Genomic DNA, 18,067 nt, shown 5'->3' with positions numbered 1-18,067 from the left:
CTTGCCCCTCAATAAAGAGCTTTTTTCTCCCCCTTATTTTACCCAGCTCTGGGGTACCAACTTGTTACCTCTTTTACAGGAAAATTCATTACAAGAAACCCAGAGAAATTCAGATTTTATGTTCTTATGTAAAAATAAGTTTCATTATTGAAGTATGTTCCTCAAAAACACTCAAAATACCTATTAATATTAGATTTTGTTAGAATGTGACCTTGTTTGAGTGGGTCAAGCTTTTATTATCAAAGATAATATTTATTATTATTTGCCTATATAAAGCAGATTATTTAAACCCACACTATCAATACACTCAATATTTGTGCCATTATCTATTAATGACTATACTGATACTCAGGAGGCTGGCACAAAAAAATACCTCACTTAGACTTATACATAAGTATGTATTACACCGCTATTATATAACACAAATAATAGGCTACGACCATAACGGTTTCCCTAACTCTTTCTTTGTAGATTAAATAATATCTACAGCTATCTTCTTGGAGAGGGTGCAGGGGAACACAAAGCATTAGAAAAAATGCTGGAAAAAGCTGGGTTTGTTTTGTTGTGGGTTTTTGTTGTGAGTTATTGTTGTTGTTGGGGGAAGGGGTGTTATTTTTATTAGAAAAGAGAGCTATCATTACAGTTACGGCAAACAGGTAACTACAGGGCATTTGTATGTGCCTGAAGAATATAACACTCACTCACCATGAAATTTATCTATTTGGACTAATATCAGCATGGTTACCCACGGTGCTGCACGTAACAGCAATTCCATGTCTCCTCTGGAGCAGGGGTGGTTTGATCAAGTGAGAAAAAAGTTCATCAGCTCTACATACGCCTCTTTGTGCCAACAGCAGTTCCACAAAAAATTACATGATGTAAATTAAATGTGTGAGATCTTGGCTGTGATTGAAAACCATCCAAAGGGATCCTAAATACAAATGTTTATAAGAAAAATTAATTTCAAATATTCATTGTGCAAGTTAAAATCAGAAATTCTCCAAATTTTGGTATATAACCAAAGAAACCCAAAAGAAGGCTTACAAAGAACGAACTTCAGCCAAAATCTACTTTTACAGGAATTCTATCAAATGTAGCAGAAACTCTATAGAAAACTCAAGAGGCTTAAAAATCAACGTTATCTGTGGTTTCACTGATAGTCCACCAACACAGTATGTATATTCTGAACTCTGAGAACCAAGGAACAATTTTAATCTTGATTAACACTCAGAACCCAACAACTCACTAGCCTCTGAAGGATATCTGTCTATTATAAGCTTTGTGTGTTTTTTTTGGTTAAAATGCTCTTTTTAAACAGCTTTGAAACTCTAAATCCAAGAGGATTACAAAGTTACTGTATCATTTGGATTAAGGAATCACTTAATATTTCAGCCATTAGCCAAGTCACTATTCTGTTAAAAATTACTTTTTGTTTAAAAACTATAAACACACAGGAATAGCAACTAGATAACCTCCTCGTGGCATTTTTTAATTAAATCACATTTAGGACCAGCACAGAGAGTAAATCAATGGCCCTTTTGTAAACATGAACTTCAAAGAAAACTACCTTGAAATATAAGCTGGTAGTGCTGCAGTCTGGTCATAGTGATAACTTAAGTTTTAGGTGCAGTTCTAGAGCGGATTTATTCTTGCATAAGTGGGCCTGCCACTAGGAGGGAGCTGTCCTGCCCCTCCTCACTGCCACTCATGCATTGCCATGTGTGCCAGCACTACTGTTTGTGCAGCTACATGGTGAGTCAGGTCAGGGAAACGATCCATCTGCAAGTTAGCTAGGAAAATAAAAATAGATTCATTTTCAGCCAGTTAAATTTCCTGGTATGATTCACCATGTCACCATTACGAGCACAAGTGCCAACACTATTGAGCAAAAAGAGGACATGACACTTCCTCCATTTCAGCAACGGCTTCCACTTAACACAAGTTTCAAGTAAACACGGAACTGCATCTATCGGGGGCACGTTCACAAGCTCCTAATGAAAATATAGTAGTTGCTACTGTTTCTCAAGATAAGAATAAACTTTTTCAGAAAAGTTTCCAATGTATTAGCACACAAACTGGCATGACACTATAAAAGCCAGCACTGTTCAAAAGTCAGTGAATACTAAAGTAAAAGCAATATCTATTGCCATTACTTTAAAGTAAAGCAATAGATAGTGTATGAAAGCACACTATTTTGTAAGTAATTTCATGTGTGTAAAAGTTATACTACTAATCCATCTGCACAGTTTCATCAGATCAAAAAAACAAAAGTGGAAGTAGAGATATGTCCTGTTCCTACGGATTACTCTCCCAGTGATTGCTGTTCAGGGGTTTCCTCCAGTCTCTCTGGAAGTCATCTAGCAAAAACCCTAACCTTAAGAATTTATAAAGAACAACTGTTTTTTCGCATTTTATTAACAACTCCTCCCCTTGTCCACCGTAACAGATTTTGGCTGTTCCTCTGCAACATGTCAGGAGAATAAACAAACCTCAAAAAGCTACTGCTGCTCCATCAGACTGAACTTCAAGTACTGTTAGACTCATTCTACCTTCCATACAAACAATGACATTTTAAAAAGCACGAATACTGAAACATAAGGCACTCAGAAGCTTCACAAGGATGAATAAACTCACATTCAGGAAGCCTCTAAGGTGAAGTAGCAATACTATTTCCATTTTATCTGAGGGAAATGGTGACTTGAACAAATTCAGGTTAGAATCCACAATACTGAGTGCCAAATTTAAGATACTGTTGGCCCAAATCTTTACATAATTAACATCTTGCACATCTTTATTCATTATGAACATAGCTGTCCACAGGTTTATTGCAACCAAAAGCACACAGAGCTTGTATGAAGTAGCAATCGGATCTCTCTCTGGTGGTGTGGGTCTTATTATCTAGGCCTAGTTAGCAGCTATCTATGAAGATTATTTGAGTTTCAGTAACTTTCTTAGCATAACAATGTTGATAAAACATCAACAGGAAGCTATTCTCAGTAAAATTTTTTACACTGCAACTGTTCAAATGTGAGTAACTGAGGATTACTCAGTTTGGAATTTCAATGTAAAAATGGTAACAACAACTAATGAAACTAGGAACTTTCTAATTTTACATGGTTAATATGCTACCATAATGTAATTAAATATTTGTGGAAAGACTACCCCCAAAGGCACGACAGCAAACATCTTGAAAGTGAAATTCTGAACCTATCTCAAAAAAGGGAACATGTTTTCTTATCAGTGTGCTGGCATCCGACACATTCATTTCCTATCTTCCTATCTGTTTTAAGAAAGCACTCTAAGAAAGCAAACTATAAATGAAGAATGTACCGTAAACAAGATGTGAGTTGCAATGATCTGACTACAAAAAAATTACTTAGCTTTATAAAAATTAAGCTAACAGTGCCTTGATTTGCAAGGGAAGTAATCAATAACAGACTAGCTGGGACATAGTTAGAGATGGCACTGAAGAGGACTGGAAAAAATGAGACTGGAAGTACATCTACATTACAGATAAGGAGTATACATCTGAAACAATCTTATTACAAGGTCTGGGTTACACTGTGACCACATCTCATACATTCCCACTGCCAAGAGGCTCTCAGTCCATAGGAACAGACAAGACAGTGAGTCCAAAGCAAAGCTCTGGAAACATGCATAAATAGTATGAGTACCAAAAATCTAAGCATCTCTCAACAGATTTGCTCCTATTGTCCTATATTATGTGCTAGGTCAAGGTCTGTGCTTGTGGAACTGTGTGACACTGTTTTGCCTGTAATTTAAGTAAGATCAAAATGCTATCAATGAGTTGGAGGATGAATAAATCCCAGGGACTACCACCATCTTCCTTCCGAGTTTTGGTGCGAAAAAAACCTCTCATTTTGACAACAGATTGTAGAGATGCTCATGAAGGGTCAACAGCTCCTCCAAGAAAACAGAAGACAACCAAGACAGCACTTGAGTAGTCACAAAACCTTCTTCCCTTATCCTCTGCCGTCTACTTATTCCCTAAATCATCACTAGCCTAATCTCTTCCCAAAGCTTATTTTTCAGTATCTCTATTTGTAATTGCCTCTTTGATATTCATGCCCTAAAGCTTTGATTTCTCAGACCAGTCCTAAAACTCCCTCAGGACCCAGTTTCAAGTCACAGCTGTTGACCTTATTAATGTTTTTTACGATTACAGCAGAGACAGTATAAAAGAAGTGGGTCCCACAGAGGCATAAGCTGATTGACCTAGCTGAGGTGTGAAGAACAGGTACACGGACTGCCTTTGAAATAAAAGAAAGCACAAAGACTTAGGAGATTCATTAGACTGGCACGTAGGTATATCGGGGGAAGATAATTTTTAATGAGGTATCAATAGTCCCAGTATTACAAGCAAGTTATCCTTACAAGAACATCTTCAATGTGAAAGTGACATAAACACAAAATAATTTGTTTGATCAACAGATTACAGCATGCTAAAGGTCTTAGACAGTGTGACTATTTAAGCTGTAAGTAAAAATAAAAAGTAGGAGTTTTATTAAACAGAAAACACATATTTGGGAAACAGTTCCTCACAGTCTTCCCCAACAGCATACTTTCAACATCTGCTGGTCATGCAGTACTGCCAGGCAAAAGGGTTGTGAGCAGGAAAAGGACAATGAATTGTTAACATCTTGCTTCCCTAATCCCTGCAATAGAGAATGCAAAACTTGCTTCTTTAAAAGTATTGCCCTCATGAGTAACAAACTGGTACGAGTAAGAGAAACCAGTACGAACGGAGAAAACCCTCAGAACATGAGCAATAAGACAGCATTCATTACATAGGAAATGTACATGCAACAACGTACATGTTACATACAAGAATATGCAACTCCAGTGTGTCCAGAATACTCAAAAAACCTCTGTTGCCTAGGTGTTTTCCTGTGTAACAAGCAACTTCTTTTCAGAAACAGTAACAACACTTTTATAGCACTTTTCTACCACGAAACTCAGGACGTGTCAAAGCCCAAAGCCCAAGGTGATGAGCACCAGAAACACACCTTACAAGCCACTGAAAGGATGATAATAAAAAGGGATTCTGGTTAGGCACTGAATTTGCTCAACTTCTTTTCAAAAATCTGAAAATAGCATCAAAGTCAAACATGTTGATACTCTCATGAACATGCTATGTTAATACCGTATTAATACAAACATAGGATAACATCTTCCTCCCTTTGAATATATTACTGCATCTTCTATCCAATGTACTAGTTGTAGGAACCAATATACTTATTCAAACAACATGCAAGAATTTTAGCCGCTATCATCTACAATGAAGCTCCATCTAGAAGACTGACATTTTTACCAATCAGAATCACAATGGTACAACCATTTAAAAACCAAGAACGGACTGTATTACAGCTACATTGAAACAAAATTAATTTAAAAAAAAATTAAAAAATGAATCAACCATGCACGATTATCTAAACCGGCATTCAGCAAAGAAAAATCTTTAAATTGCTTAAAATACCTTCCTTTTCAGGCTTCAATTACTATAGCAAACTACTTTTACCTGCAGAACCTGGTAATAATCCAAGGTGGAGACAGGCAAAAATGACATCTATTTACTATCAAAAAAGTACCTGGAATAAACAGTTATTTAGCAAGGAGAACAACCCACACACGTCCTAGTTACATCAAGTTTAAAATTTTCACGTGGTTCTCACCTTCCTTCAGGGACAATTGAGCTTAAAAAGGTTATAATTATTCCAAAAAGAAGAGCTTGGTATTCAGCTACAAAATGAATGGGACAGAAGAAGGGCACAGAGGGCCTTCTCCTCTCCCAGCAGGGTAGCTGCAGGGAAACTGCCTCTAAATACACAGATCTCTGCTCAGAGTGTATGTGGAAGCAAAGAAAAAAAGCACTGTGTGAGGTTTCCCTGACTGCAAGCAACTTTACAGATTTATCTAAATCCATTTCTACACTGAGTGCATGGTATAGAAATCTCTAACTATATGAGAACTTAAAAAAAGCCCTAGTTTAGATACACGGGTATATAAACATTTATATAACAGAGCTTGCACTGTCATTTCTTCTCTCTTTGGTCCTCATGGAGCTGCCTCTTTCACATTCATATGTTTTATCGGAACTTTACAGTAATTCACATTTTCTATTAATTAGATACAATTAGAGTAGAAAGATTATACTAAGAAAGGCTTATTCAGTTTCAAGTCATTCATCAATGAAGACTTTACATTAAACTACTACTCACTAAGACAATTAGAAAAAAATAGTTTCAATTTTTCGAACATCTGCTACACAAAGTAGAAGATAGTCTATTTACATGTGTCTCTGTTAGAGGTGTGTTAAACTACTCAAATAATTCAGACAATCTGCAAACAAGACTTCTGACAGGTTGTGAATAACACTCAATTAGTATCATAATTTCTGAGGTTAATTTTTTAATAAAGGCATTCCTGTCCTGACCTGGAAAAAAAAAAACAAACCACCAAACAACAAAAAAACCACCCAAACATACCATGTGAATTCAATCTGTAGTGTGTATTTCCAAAATTAACATCTGTTTGGTCTTGGTTCAACTGTAAAACCCAATGTCCATTAAATTACTTAATTCTTTTTCTGGATTTGGTGGCAGGAGGAGAGGAGGGGAAAACATGTTACCCTAAGACTCTAAGACTGTAAATAACTTTTACTTTAAACAACAATTATATTCTTATTTTGAACAATAGATTTATTCCACTACACTATTTATTCTTCTCGATAGTAGATAAAACAACAATAAATATTTTCCACACAGTTATTTCTTAAAATTCCATACCTGCATCATGTCCTGAATTACAAAGATGAAAATAGGCCAGCAGTTAAGTGAATCTCATCACAGTAAACCAAACACATCTTACTCTATAAACTCTATGAGTTTAGAAACACTAACACTACTTCAGGTAATTCAATTCTGAATACTAAGAAGTTATGAAAGGCTGTATTTTAAAAAAAAAAAAAAAAAAAGCAAAGCACTGACTAAAAAAGGGTATTGCAGTATTTCAGTGAGACACTGTTTACAGGACAATCTCATTATAGGAAAGCTTCATGACATCTGTTTTTTACCACCATCTCATTACATAAAAGTTCTTAAGCCACAGCAATTTTATACGTCAGTTCCTTCTCTATGAAATTGGTATGCTAGTACTTCTGTACTTCAGGTGAGCATTGTGAGATAAAATGAAGACATCAAAAATTGTGAGATTATATTAAAGTCACCCCCATAAGCAAGTTAGATACATTATTCAATATAATTTGGGTAAAAATATATCAGGTAAGCCATGAGAAGATTTCCATGGCAAACAGCATTATCCAAGGTAACACACTTGAAGGCAGAAGCCCGAACAGAGGTATGGTAATTGAAGAATGACAGCAGAAGCACTGACTTAACCTGACAACATTTTGCTTTGTCTTTAAATAATGATTTAGCCGTTCTGTTATGCAATACATATTAGGTATATTTTCCCCAGATTAAAAAAAAATACTTTTTCAATTAAAGAAAAAGTTAGCTGACATGTTAAATTTAAAACTGGGTCCTTTAAAAGTTAGCATCTGTGTCAATTTTTCCTTCGTCCCAAATGATCTTTTAATAACATGGTAACAAAGACTCTTAAACCTTTTCATATGTTTAAACTAATTGAAATCTTGTGCACAGGTTATATATAAAGAAATTAGGTTGCAATTAAGCATAGTTATTAATGATTCTTAAATCTAATTGTTGTGACTATTATAGAGCACAGACAAGGTCAACTCTACAACTCAGGAAACTTTAGCTTTAAAGAAAAAAAATACCACCCGAATTATACACATAAAATCCACTTTTGTAATGATACAGCTCTAATCACACTAAGCACATTTATCCATTTAAAAAAAAAAAAAAAAAACAGCTGTTTACAAACTGGTAAATTAAAAATATATACCTCTGCTGTAAAACACTAAATTTAATTTAGTAAATACAGTAAAAACATGTTAAGTAAAACTAAAACTACTAACTCTTACAATAATTTAAAAAAACACTCTGCAAAATGTTGTGCTTATAAGCATCTCCAAAAATGTAAACATCACTTCAGCAATTACTGCAGAGTCCTTATACTAACTGCATAAATGTCAAATATGTGTTTTATCTTCTGCATACCAGCAGCAAAGTTCAGATCATTGTATTTCAGATTTTTAGTCAAGATCATGTCCCTTTCACCTATATGGATTAGAAGGAAAATGTTGGTGTCATCTAAAAAGGAAACTGACAAAGGAAGACAACACAGCTCTCTCCTAATCTGGCTACAGGAATAAGAAAGAAGAAAAACTATTATCCTCTCTGAAACAAAACACACTGAGCCAGTGAACTGCAAGAGCATCTTTGCAGCAGCACAGGGACACAAGGCTGTGAGATGCTTGGTTCTCATCAGTAGATCTGAGACAGTAAGTCACAGACAACCATAACACTGTCCATACAAAATATATTCCCACTCCTCTCCTGCCTGAGCAGAGACTCCGCTCTAATAAGACTGTTCCACTGGCTCTCTCCTTGTACAAGTTCTGATGTCTCACAGGGTACATCTGCATTAGTACTTTAGTTCAGATAAGGAGAGCACTTTTGCAACAAATCTTCCTGTCACCCACGTTAATGCAGTTTCATTTGCTGCATGAAGCAGTCCTGGAGTGCACAAACCTTCAGTTTCCTTGAGATGAAACTAAAACCCACAAGATGTACTCCAGGAGCACTACCACTGCCAAAGAGGCACAGCAGCAGACAGAAGCCAGTCCAAAGCAACACCCACTTCACTTTGCAGGTTCACTGAGTGTAGATAGGTATCAGGTCCTCATCACCAATTATTTCATTCTCTGAATCTGCTCTCACCAGACTGCATTACTTGCTCAGGCAGGCCCAGCTGCTGTGCTTCAGGGTGTCCTTTCACCTTGAGATGGGACTTGACTGCACCTAACGTTCACTGAGCTTCTCAGGCTTTGCTTCCTCTTGGGTTTCGTGTCTTCTGTTGTCCAAAGTTCTCACCTCCAGCTGTCATCTCTGCCCATTTGACTATTCACATGTACCTTCTTACACTTTCTCGGTATCATCTACTCTCACCACACTGAAACTACTCATAAAGACTACTCAAAGCCTGCGCATGATCATCCTTAATTAAACAAACTTAATTCTGGCATTTCTTAACTTTGAGTGCTGGCTGATTTTAAAACAGTAGTACTTTAATGCGTTTATCATTTAAGCACACACAGAAAAACAGAGCATTGAAGCCAACTGCATAGCATCACATTGACTCTTCAGTGCTCAACAGCAGGGTTAAAAGCTTACAAACACATAGCCCTCAGCCTCTATTACTGACATGGATACAGCACTAAGGATAATAAAGGAAACATTTTCTCAGTGCATTTCACAGCCATTAAGAATAGCAACACTTTGTCCTAACAGACCCCGTCTTCCCCAGCCTCTCTCTATCACAGTCTGAGCTCAGAGAGAGATCCCCAGCTTTACTTTTAGTCCTCCTCTCTCACTCCTACATTCAGTTCACTTAACTCGCCTTTATAATGGGCTATGTCATTTGCCAGCTCCTCAAAACCATTCTTCATTTCAGTACTTTCAAGTCATACTCATACTCCTTGACTGGGCTGTGAATCACAGAGGGAGTTTGTTTTGTTCTTTTCCTTGTATCACAAACCGTCCTGACTGCTGAAGGGAACAATTTCAAAAGGTCCTAGGCTGTAACCACATGACCGAGTAATTTGGCATGATAGAAACACATCACTCAATCGAAGCAGCTGGTGCCCAGACCCCTATGTTTCCAGCATGTAGGGTTTATGAGTTTTATTTCACGTTATATTCAGTCTGGAGCCTCAGACTGAATGTTGCACCGCACATGTGATGTCCAAAGGACCAATCGCTGGGACTGGAGTTCGCTCAGTGTCCACCTGGAGGAGAGATCCTACGCTCAGCTTCCTCCAGGAGGAACCTGGTTTGTACCTACCAAAACCACCCTGTGAACTGAGACAGTAAGTGTCAAGTGGGGATGACCAGAGAACTCACTTTAAAAATGCAATGGCATGATAGCCTGCGGAAGCAGGGCAGCTTTACTCAATCCCATGATGTTTCTTGATACAGTGAGAGACTATTTAGCTGCCAAAATAAGAAGTGTCTACTGAGCATACTGCAACTTTCAGAATTTAGATTAAGGTTGGATACTTTCTCCTGGCAACAACAAAAAAAAAGGCGCTTAACGAGTTTGATTTTCTTGCTCCAGAGCAAGGTCAGGGTAGAAGTTGTAGTTACACAAAATCAATAACCATTTAATTAAATGCATACAAATTCTTGACACTGGAAAACACCACTGCACTTTTCCTTTTGTTTTCAGAAAAAAAAGAAAACATATGCTTTAATCCACCAACAACCAGAATAAGTCAGACACAGAAAATTAAGCACAATATTAGATCTAATTAAAAAAAAATACTTAAACCTACACATAGCAAGAAGGAAAACACAACCATACATTCACTCAAAGTTAATTAAAATAAGGAAAAATGCATGTCATGAAATGTCTTTACTTAGAAAAGAAAATAATTACTAACAAAACTGACATCAAAATGTCAATCAGTAGGCTTTTCTTCAACTAATAGATAGTAAAACAGCATGAGGAGGAAAACCTTTATTTTACATTTCAGAATTTCAAATATCCAGTAAGACATTGAGTTTCATTGTACATTGTCCTTTTCTGGGCGCCACAGATTAATATATGCACATCCAGTGCTCACAGAGTTGATACCTGGGTGTAATGAGAATGAGCAATTTACGTGAAGGAACTGATGTCACGTAATGGAAAATTATTTGCATCATCCTAATAATTTTCCAATACATTTGAAAGAAATTTATATTCAATAATCAAAAATGAAAATCAGATGCCAAATCTGAGTAAACAACAACAAGACGGGAAGGAAAAATAATTTAAAATTGTAAATAGTTCCTGTCATGTAAAATTTGATTTGTTATAAATGTAAGTATATATTCCAAAATAGGAAGCAGGCCTTGAGCTTCACATAGTTTAGCCATTTTCATCTACAATACCCATAATGCATCCTGAAATACAATTTATGCAGGAAGAATAACAGAATAATAAACTTTTTCTCTCATTCTCTTGGCTTCTTTGACATTTAATGTCAATCTGCAATAACAAAGCTAATAATGATCTTTGTCTTCACATACTGCTATTGAAACAAAGCATTTCTTTGTAAATTAAAGGGTAATTTCGTTCCCACTATTCCAGTCTAAATCATTCTGGGCTAGAATCACAGAAGCTCATGGCATAAATCACCCTATAATCCAGATCACCTTCTCTCTGCAAGAGAGATGATGCTCTTTTGGAAATAATTATGTGTGCAACCACAACCCAAAGCAGAGCAGTACGAAGCATGGAAGATTTTATTCGAAGCTCATTACACGATACAAATGCCAGATATTTCTAGAGGTTTCCCAGTCAAAGCTTAACATACAGCAACCTTCCCAAATTTGTAAATGACATGGTGACACACTATCTCAAGAATTTACAGGAATTCAAATGTAACAGAAAATCATACTTCAGACTGGCTTATAATCAGGAACATATTCTTTATCCACACGGCTTCCAGCTCTGCAAAGTAATTAGGTGTATGCTGAGCTTTATGCAAGCACTATGTTGATTTTATGGGGACTACTTGCACTTGTAACACAAACTGAGCCACAGTGAATGATTTTGGCATGTAGGAAGTTCCTCACAAAGTATCACATCTGCAACAGCTTCCAGGCAACCTTCTACCATGCACCTCTATTACTACCTCTTCCAGCTGCCACAACAGGCTAGTCTGATACATGGGTGACAACAGCTCCAACAGCAAGGTTAAGTGGGATTTACTGAGCCCAACTTCCTCTTCACTGTCAGTTACCTCATAAACAGGGGCAGTGCTGAGGGTTAAGTACTAACAAGACCAAGGCCTTAATGGCCATTAATTCCATATGGTCAGATTAGCTCACTGCAGACCAGAAGATAAATCAAGAATGCTCATATCTGTAACCACGTAATGCCACTGCACACAGCGTACAATACATCAAAAGAACTTTCCATTAAAAGTTAGAACTTACCCCTCTTCTGAACCCAGCCTTCCTTCACAATGGTAACATCGCTCATGATGGCTCCACTCTGAACCCCCAACTCAAAAGAGTATTTCTTTGAGTTATCAGCTTGTCTGTTTGGCTTCTTTTCTGCAGCTCCTCCCAGTTTCTACTGATGAGTCAGCCTGGAACGAAATATTAGAGAAAGAATTTAAGCTTTTCTGTTTTTCTCACTTGACAGCCAACAAAAAAGTCTTTGTTGATGTCTTCCACTGACTGAGCTCATATTAAAAATCTGCCTTTTTTGTAATTAACCATATAACAGAATCATGTTTCTAGTCTTACAGCACATCTTCCATGAATACTGTAATACTTAAAAGAAGCAGAATGTGTTAAATTTTAAGTCGTACGGCACTTTTATAAAATGCACGCAATAGAATCCTCTTGTACTAATGCACAGGATGCTGTTAAATGAAAGGTGCCGATACTGTTTCACAGGTCCAACTGCGAACTCACAGGAGCTTTAACCATTCCCACATTTGTCAGAATCCATGCAATGGACAAGAGATTCCTCTATTATAGTTACATTGATCATATCAAGAGTGCAAGAAAATGGAAGGAAAGGTTCTGTAAAGGAGCTTAAAAACAAAACCTTAAGTATTACGGATACAGTTACCCTCATAACTGTTAAAATCTGTAGTAACCAGTCTACCAGCCATGCAATTAGGGTTTTTTAATGCTTGAATTCAAAAGAAAAAAAAAAGTAAAGGCTACAGAAATATAACATTCTTCCTACTTCCACTATAACTTCCCTATAGCCAAGACAAATCCTTAACTTACAGTAGTCTTTTTCAAACAGGATCATCTGCAAGTATACAAACAGAAAATCAACTTCTTAGGAGTACAAATTAACCAAAAAAGCCAATGTTTAGTTTATGAAAAGGAGAGCACATTTTCCCAAGGCTTTAAGCCAGGCAGTGACAAGAGTGTCCTTTTCCCTACAAAGTGCAGCTTGCAGAGGACAGAAGGGAAGTTAGCCCTTGAACAGGACATGCCACTCTCAGAAGCCACAACCCTCTCTTCCGACAACCTCACCTCACTCCCAGAGTACCTAACAGCTGTGAAGAGGAGACAAATAGCACTACAATCAAGTGGGAAGAGAAGGCAGAGGGCAGAAGAGGTTCCCTTTGCCAGCAGACTGCCTTTCCCCTCCATCCTTTAGAATAAAGAGAAGCCTAATAATGCTCATCTACAAAAAGGCAGGAAGCTAAGAAAAGGGATTTCTCTGATGATGGAGGAACACCCTTCTACAGCTGTACACACAGCAGCACCTGTGTACACAGCGCTAGCACAGAACAGGAACCCGCACACCAGTTTAGTACCATCAAATGCAGCACATACATATCCATTTAGTAGGTTAACCAACGAATGTAAACATGTGATAGAAACAACTATGACTGTGCCAGAAGCAATCTGTGCAACAAATGAATGGAGAAAGGTCTGGGAAACAAGCTGTTTTAATCCAACCAAGTTCAGCCTAAAAACCGAACCATTATACACATGCAGATTATTTCTTATTTATCATTTGAAAAACGTGTATTTGCACCACACAGCAGCTAGATGGGAGGCTACTTCTGTATCGATGCTGTGCTGTGCAAAATGAAACTTGGTATGAGTATTTTTTTTCAAGTGATATGCACAAAAAAATGTAGTACAACCTGATTTTACAGAAACACTGAAGTGTGTCCATTTTACAGTTTTGCTCTCACTGATCTATTTTTTCAAAAAGATGCAGTATTTTGGCTGCATAAAAGTAAAAACCACAACACTAAATTCATTAAGAGTGCAAAGTTTAAATAATATTGAATACATTGTCTCTAAGACATCTCCACAGCACTGGCAGATATGACAGTAAGACCGACACAGGTGATGCACAGCCTTTTGCATTGGCATCACACCCCGGTGTGTCTAAAAGGACACCGGACACCTGTGTTTATGCAACTGCAACCTGTCTTAAGACTTAAAAATTATTTAAGCTTTCATAAGAGTTAAAAGAAAATGTTATGTACAAAGTTTTGGAAGGACATGAGACTGCTTCATCACTGTTAATTGATCTCACTAGCTTTAGGTGTTTCGATTTTATATTATGTAAGTCAGCATGGTAGAAATAACCAGAACATGCATTTCCACATCCTTCACCTTATTAGTGTGAGAGTTATTTTCTGGGTCACACATTATCAGAACTTTTGTTTGCGCACTTCAAACTAGAGATAAGCAAGTCTATCAGCTGTGCATGGAAAGAGATCCTGACAGATTTAAGACACACGCCTGAAAGCAGTTTTGCCATTCTGGATCACCGCAGCACACTACCAGCTCTTATTACAAACACACAGATCTTTACAAAGCCAGAGGTGAGTGTCAGACAACCACGACCTAAAAGCAGCTGTTTTGTGAAAGAAGTATAAGCACATTAGTGCTTTATCATCCAAATACTCGACTTAAGTTCAATTTTCCTCCAAGCCTTCCACTACATTCTTTAAGAAGTGATCACAGGAGAATTTTTTATGCAACTATAAAGACAAAAGAAGCAAGGTAACACACTGTACTTAGCTTGGGATGGCATATGCTGCAATACGTTTTACCTTTTGACAAATTTAATGTACTTTTGAATTCTGGTGTGTGCTTATGAAAAGTGCAATAATTTATTTTTATTGGTAGAGACTAAGCTGTAAGAAATGAACTTCTGTACTAAGTAGCAATAATCTTGTCTGCCCACATACTGATCATTAAGTAAGTCCATGGTTTCAGTAGACATTCAGTTTTAATGAATTAATTTACGCTTAAAGCTCCCTATTTATCCACTGGTTACAACTCAGTTAGTATCACTCAGTCAAAACCTGATCTATGACCAATTTTCATGTCAGCCAGTGTCCCAACAACCTCAAGTGCATGGCTGTAGGACTGCATCCCACCCATGTACTGCTTCACTGAAATTTGAACAAAACTCTCAAATAAAAAAAATCAGATAAATATGGTGATAAAACTAACTGAATTATCTCCAGTTTAGCTTCACAATATCACTAGGAACAACTTAAGTAGAATTATCAACAATTGTTTGGTTATATTGATCCCTCCCTTAATGGGTAATTAAAAGTCAAGCTGAATTACATAGGAAGCTGAAGGAGATAAGTCGAAACATTAAAAGACTAATGAAAATAAAGGTTATACATTCACAGTACACTTTCAAGAAGTCATTTGTAAGATCGGTAGTATGATCCCTTATTAAATTCCTTTGAGGCTTCCTAAGAGCTGTATTCCTTTACTCCAAAAGTCACTCAGCCAAGCTGCAAAAGAGCAGACTTCTGAGAATTACTTCTTATCATGACAAAAACTGACCTTAACAAAAAATGGTCATACAGAAGCCTTCTTCCCTGAAGATGTAATAAAGGATTGCCTACAGACGTAAAAGGAGTTGCCTGAAACACATGAACAAGAATTCTCATATGAAAATATCATTTCATCTATAGTTCAACTATTTCAAGAAAAGGTACAGAAATGTTTATTCTGCACAGTGGGCATGGAACTTAAATACTTATTAGCAATCAACTTTGCTCTCCCAACACACTTCAAGTTTCATCAGCGGGTATACAGTAATTTTTAGTTTCCCTTATGATGGGAATGAACCCTTCCCTTATGTAGGATGAACCCACAGAAATAGGGAAAAAACATAAAGAACTGAAAGTGAAGATATTTTGCATTCCAGCTGCTTCCTACAAGTAAAAGCTTGACTCGTTTTTATATATGTTCCAGCAACTGGAGAACAGGTTGGATTGCTTTCATTTCCCCACATTATCAAATCCAACTTGAAGATACTTTTCCAACAGTATTTTGTGTGGATTCTGCAGACAGTATCAGATAGTCATGTATATGCATAATACATACAAGACCCTATTGTCTGCATGCTTTATAGTGCAGGTGTAAAAATTCACTCCATCACAGTCAGTCAAGCGAAAAAAAAAAACTGTATTTTTTTTTGATCTGATAAAAAACAGTAAAACTTTTCCTTTCTTCTTTGGAAAGCTAATACTTTTACTTTTTTAGATGAAATAATTCAACATACTTCTAAAGACGTAGTATTACACTTCTAGGTTTCTAGCTACAGAATCTGCAAAAGCATGCTTCTGAACAAAGATTAAGCAGAAACTATGACATGCAACAGAGTTCCAGATCGCTCTGCCGAGGCTCACAGTTTCCCCACGCCATGGTGAAAACTAGCCAACACCTTTTTGTTTTTTTTTAACTTCAAGAATAACAGCAATATAGAGAAGAACCGGCTCGTTTCATGATGCTACCATATGGGAACTATAAAATCAACCATTAAAATGAGCAACGGACCATTCAGTAGGAAGACACCTTTTCCTCAACTTGTATTTTTAAATTAAAGGAGGCTCTTAAGCACATCACAGTAGTTAGGCACCTCCACAGATCCAGTGGACAGGGAGAAGGAAAGAAATCCCTTCCAAGCAAAAGGACTAAAAGCAGTGGTTCAGGTCTACACTTAACAACCACTATGTGAACAATCACTGAGATTCACAAGAACAAACAACACTCCCTTGGAATCTGGACATCCTCCCATTTCCCCCATGACAAGAGACAGCTGAGTAAAGAAGACAGTGCCCATAAATTCAGTGTAAATTGTATGATTCAGGTCTCTGTTGTAAGAACTTTCATAAACACAGGCTCCTACTTTCAACAATTTTGGAGCTGAGAAAAAACAGATACTCTCACATTTACTAACTCAAGTTACCGGAGAGAATACCAACAGGATCAGTTTCATCACTGCCAGAGATGATCCCTATAACTTCTTGTAGCATTATCAACTTAGCAATTCATCCAACCTTATTCTCCTAATATATAAGGGAACTACCATTTACCCTTTTTACAAGTAACCATTTGTTTAATAAAATGTTTGGGGAACAAAACAGCAAGTGAATCTTTCTGATTCACTTTGCCTGATTCACTGAGATTCTTTGGTCCTCAACGTAAGCAGAACCAAATCTTATCATCTCTATTTCCTTACTTCTCAGAAAAGTAACTGAAAAACTTTGTGCATGCACACACAAAACACACACTACCAAAAAAAGCAGCTCTCAGTCATCCTCTAGTGGCGTCCATCACACAGACATTTGTTTCCCTACTTTGGGGGCTTTTTTTTGTAGCAGATCAAGCTCTTAAGAGGTTTCCTCAAATTGGAGTTTGAGTCCTCCAAGACAATCAAACAGGCTGTAACTGTCTCCAGTGCCGGCTGCAGTCAGAGCAAGGAATTCAAAAGATAAGGCTCTAAACTAAAAACAGAGTTGTTTTTAGGACTGGAAGCTGAGATCCAAGTTTTATTTATATGAAAAATATATGCATATCCTCTTCCCCTACCAGAGTTGTTATCTAAAAGTCTGGTCAAACAGTTAGAGGATATATTGCACATCATCAAAAATTACACAAAAGACTCTGTTGCAGAACAGAGACTGCTACAAAACCTACTAAATCAAATTAGCCTATATTGCTAACGGAAGAATCGCGTTCAGTTGAGTGCTTTATCTAAAAAGTATAGAGTATTTATACAGGCTTTTATGAACTACCTATTCCGGAATTTTGGTTATACTTCAAACACAGCAGAATGGATCATGTCCCTTTTTACACTCTCAGGAGGACTGATTTATATAAATACTCTCACTGTTTGGACTGAGAAAAAGGAACTTGCAGGTAGACAGTATTTGTTCAACTTATCAGAGTCAATTAAAAAAAACCAACAACAACAAAAACCCAAACCAACACAAATCAAAACACGAACTGATTTAACAAGACAAAGAAATTAAAAAAACAGGATTATTAAAAGACAATAGATCCTAAATTTATAAAATTGTAATCTTTATGTATGCACAATCAAGACA

The sequence above is a fragment of the Leptosomus discolor genome, chromosome 2 (genome assembly GCF_034619465.1).
Source record: "Leptosomus discolor isolate bLepDis1 chromosome 2, bLepDis1.hap2, whole genome shotgun sequence".
NCBI classification, from domain to species: domain Eukaryota; kingdom Metazoa; phylum Chordata; class Aves; order Leptosomiformes; family Leptosomidae; genus Leptosomus; species Leptosomus discolor.
Note: the sequence above shows the minus strand (reverse complement) of the source record.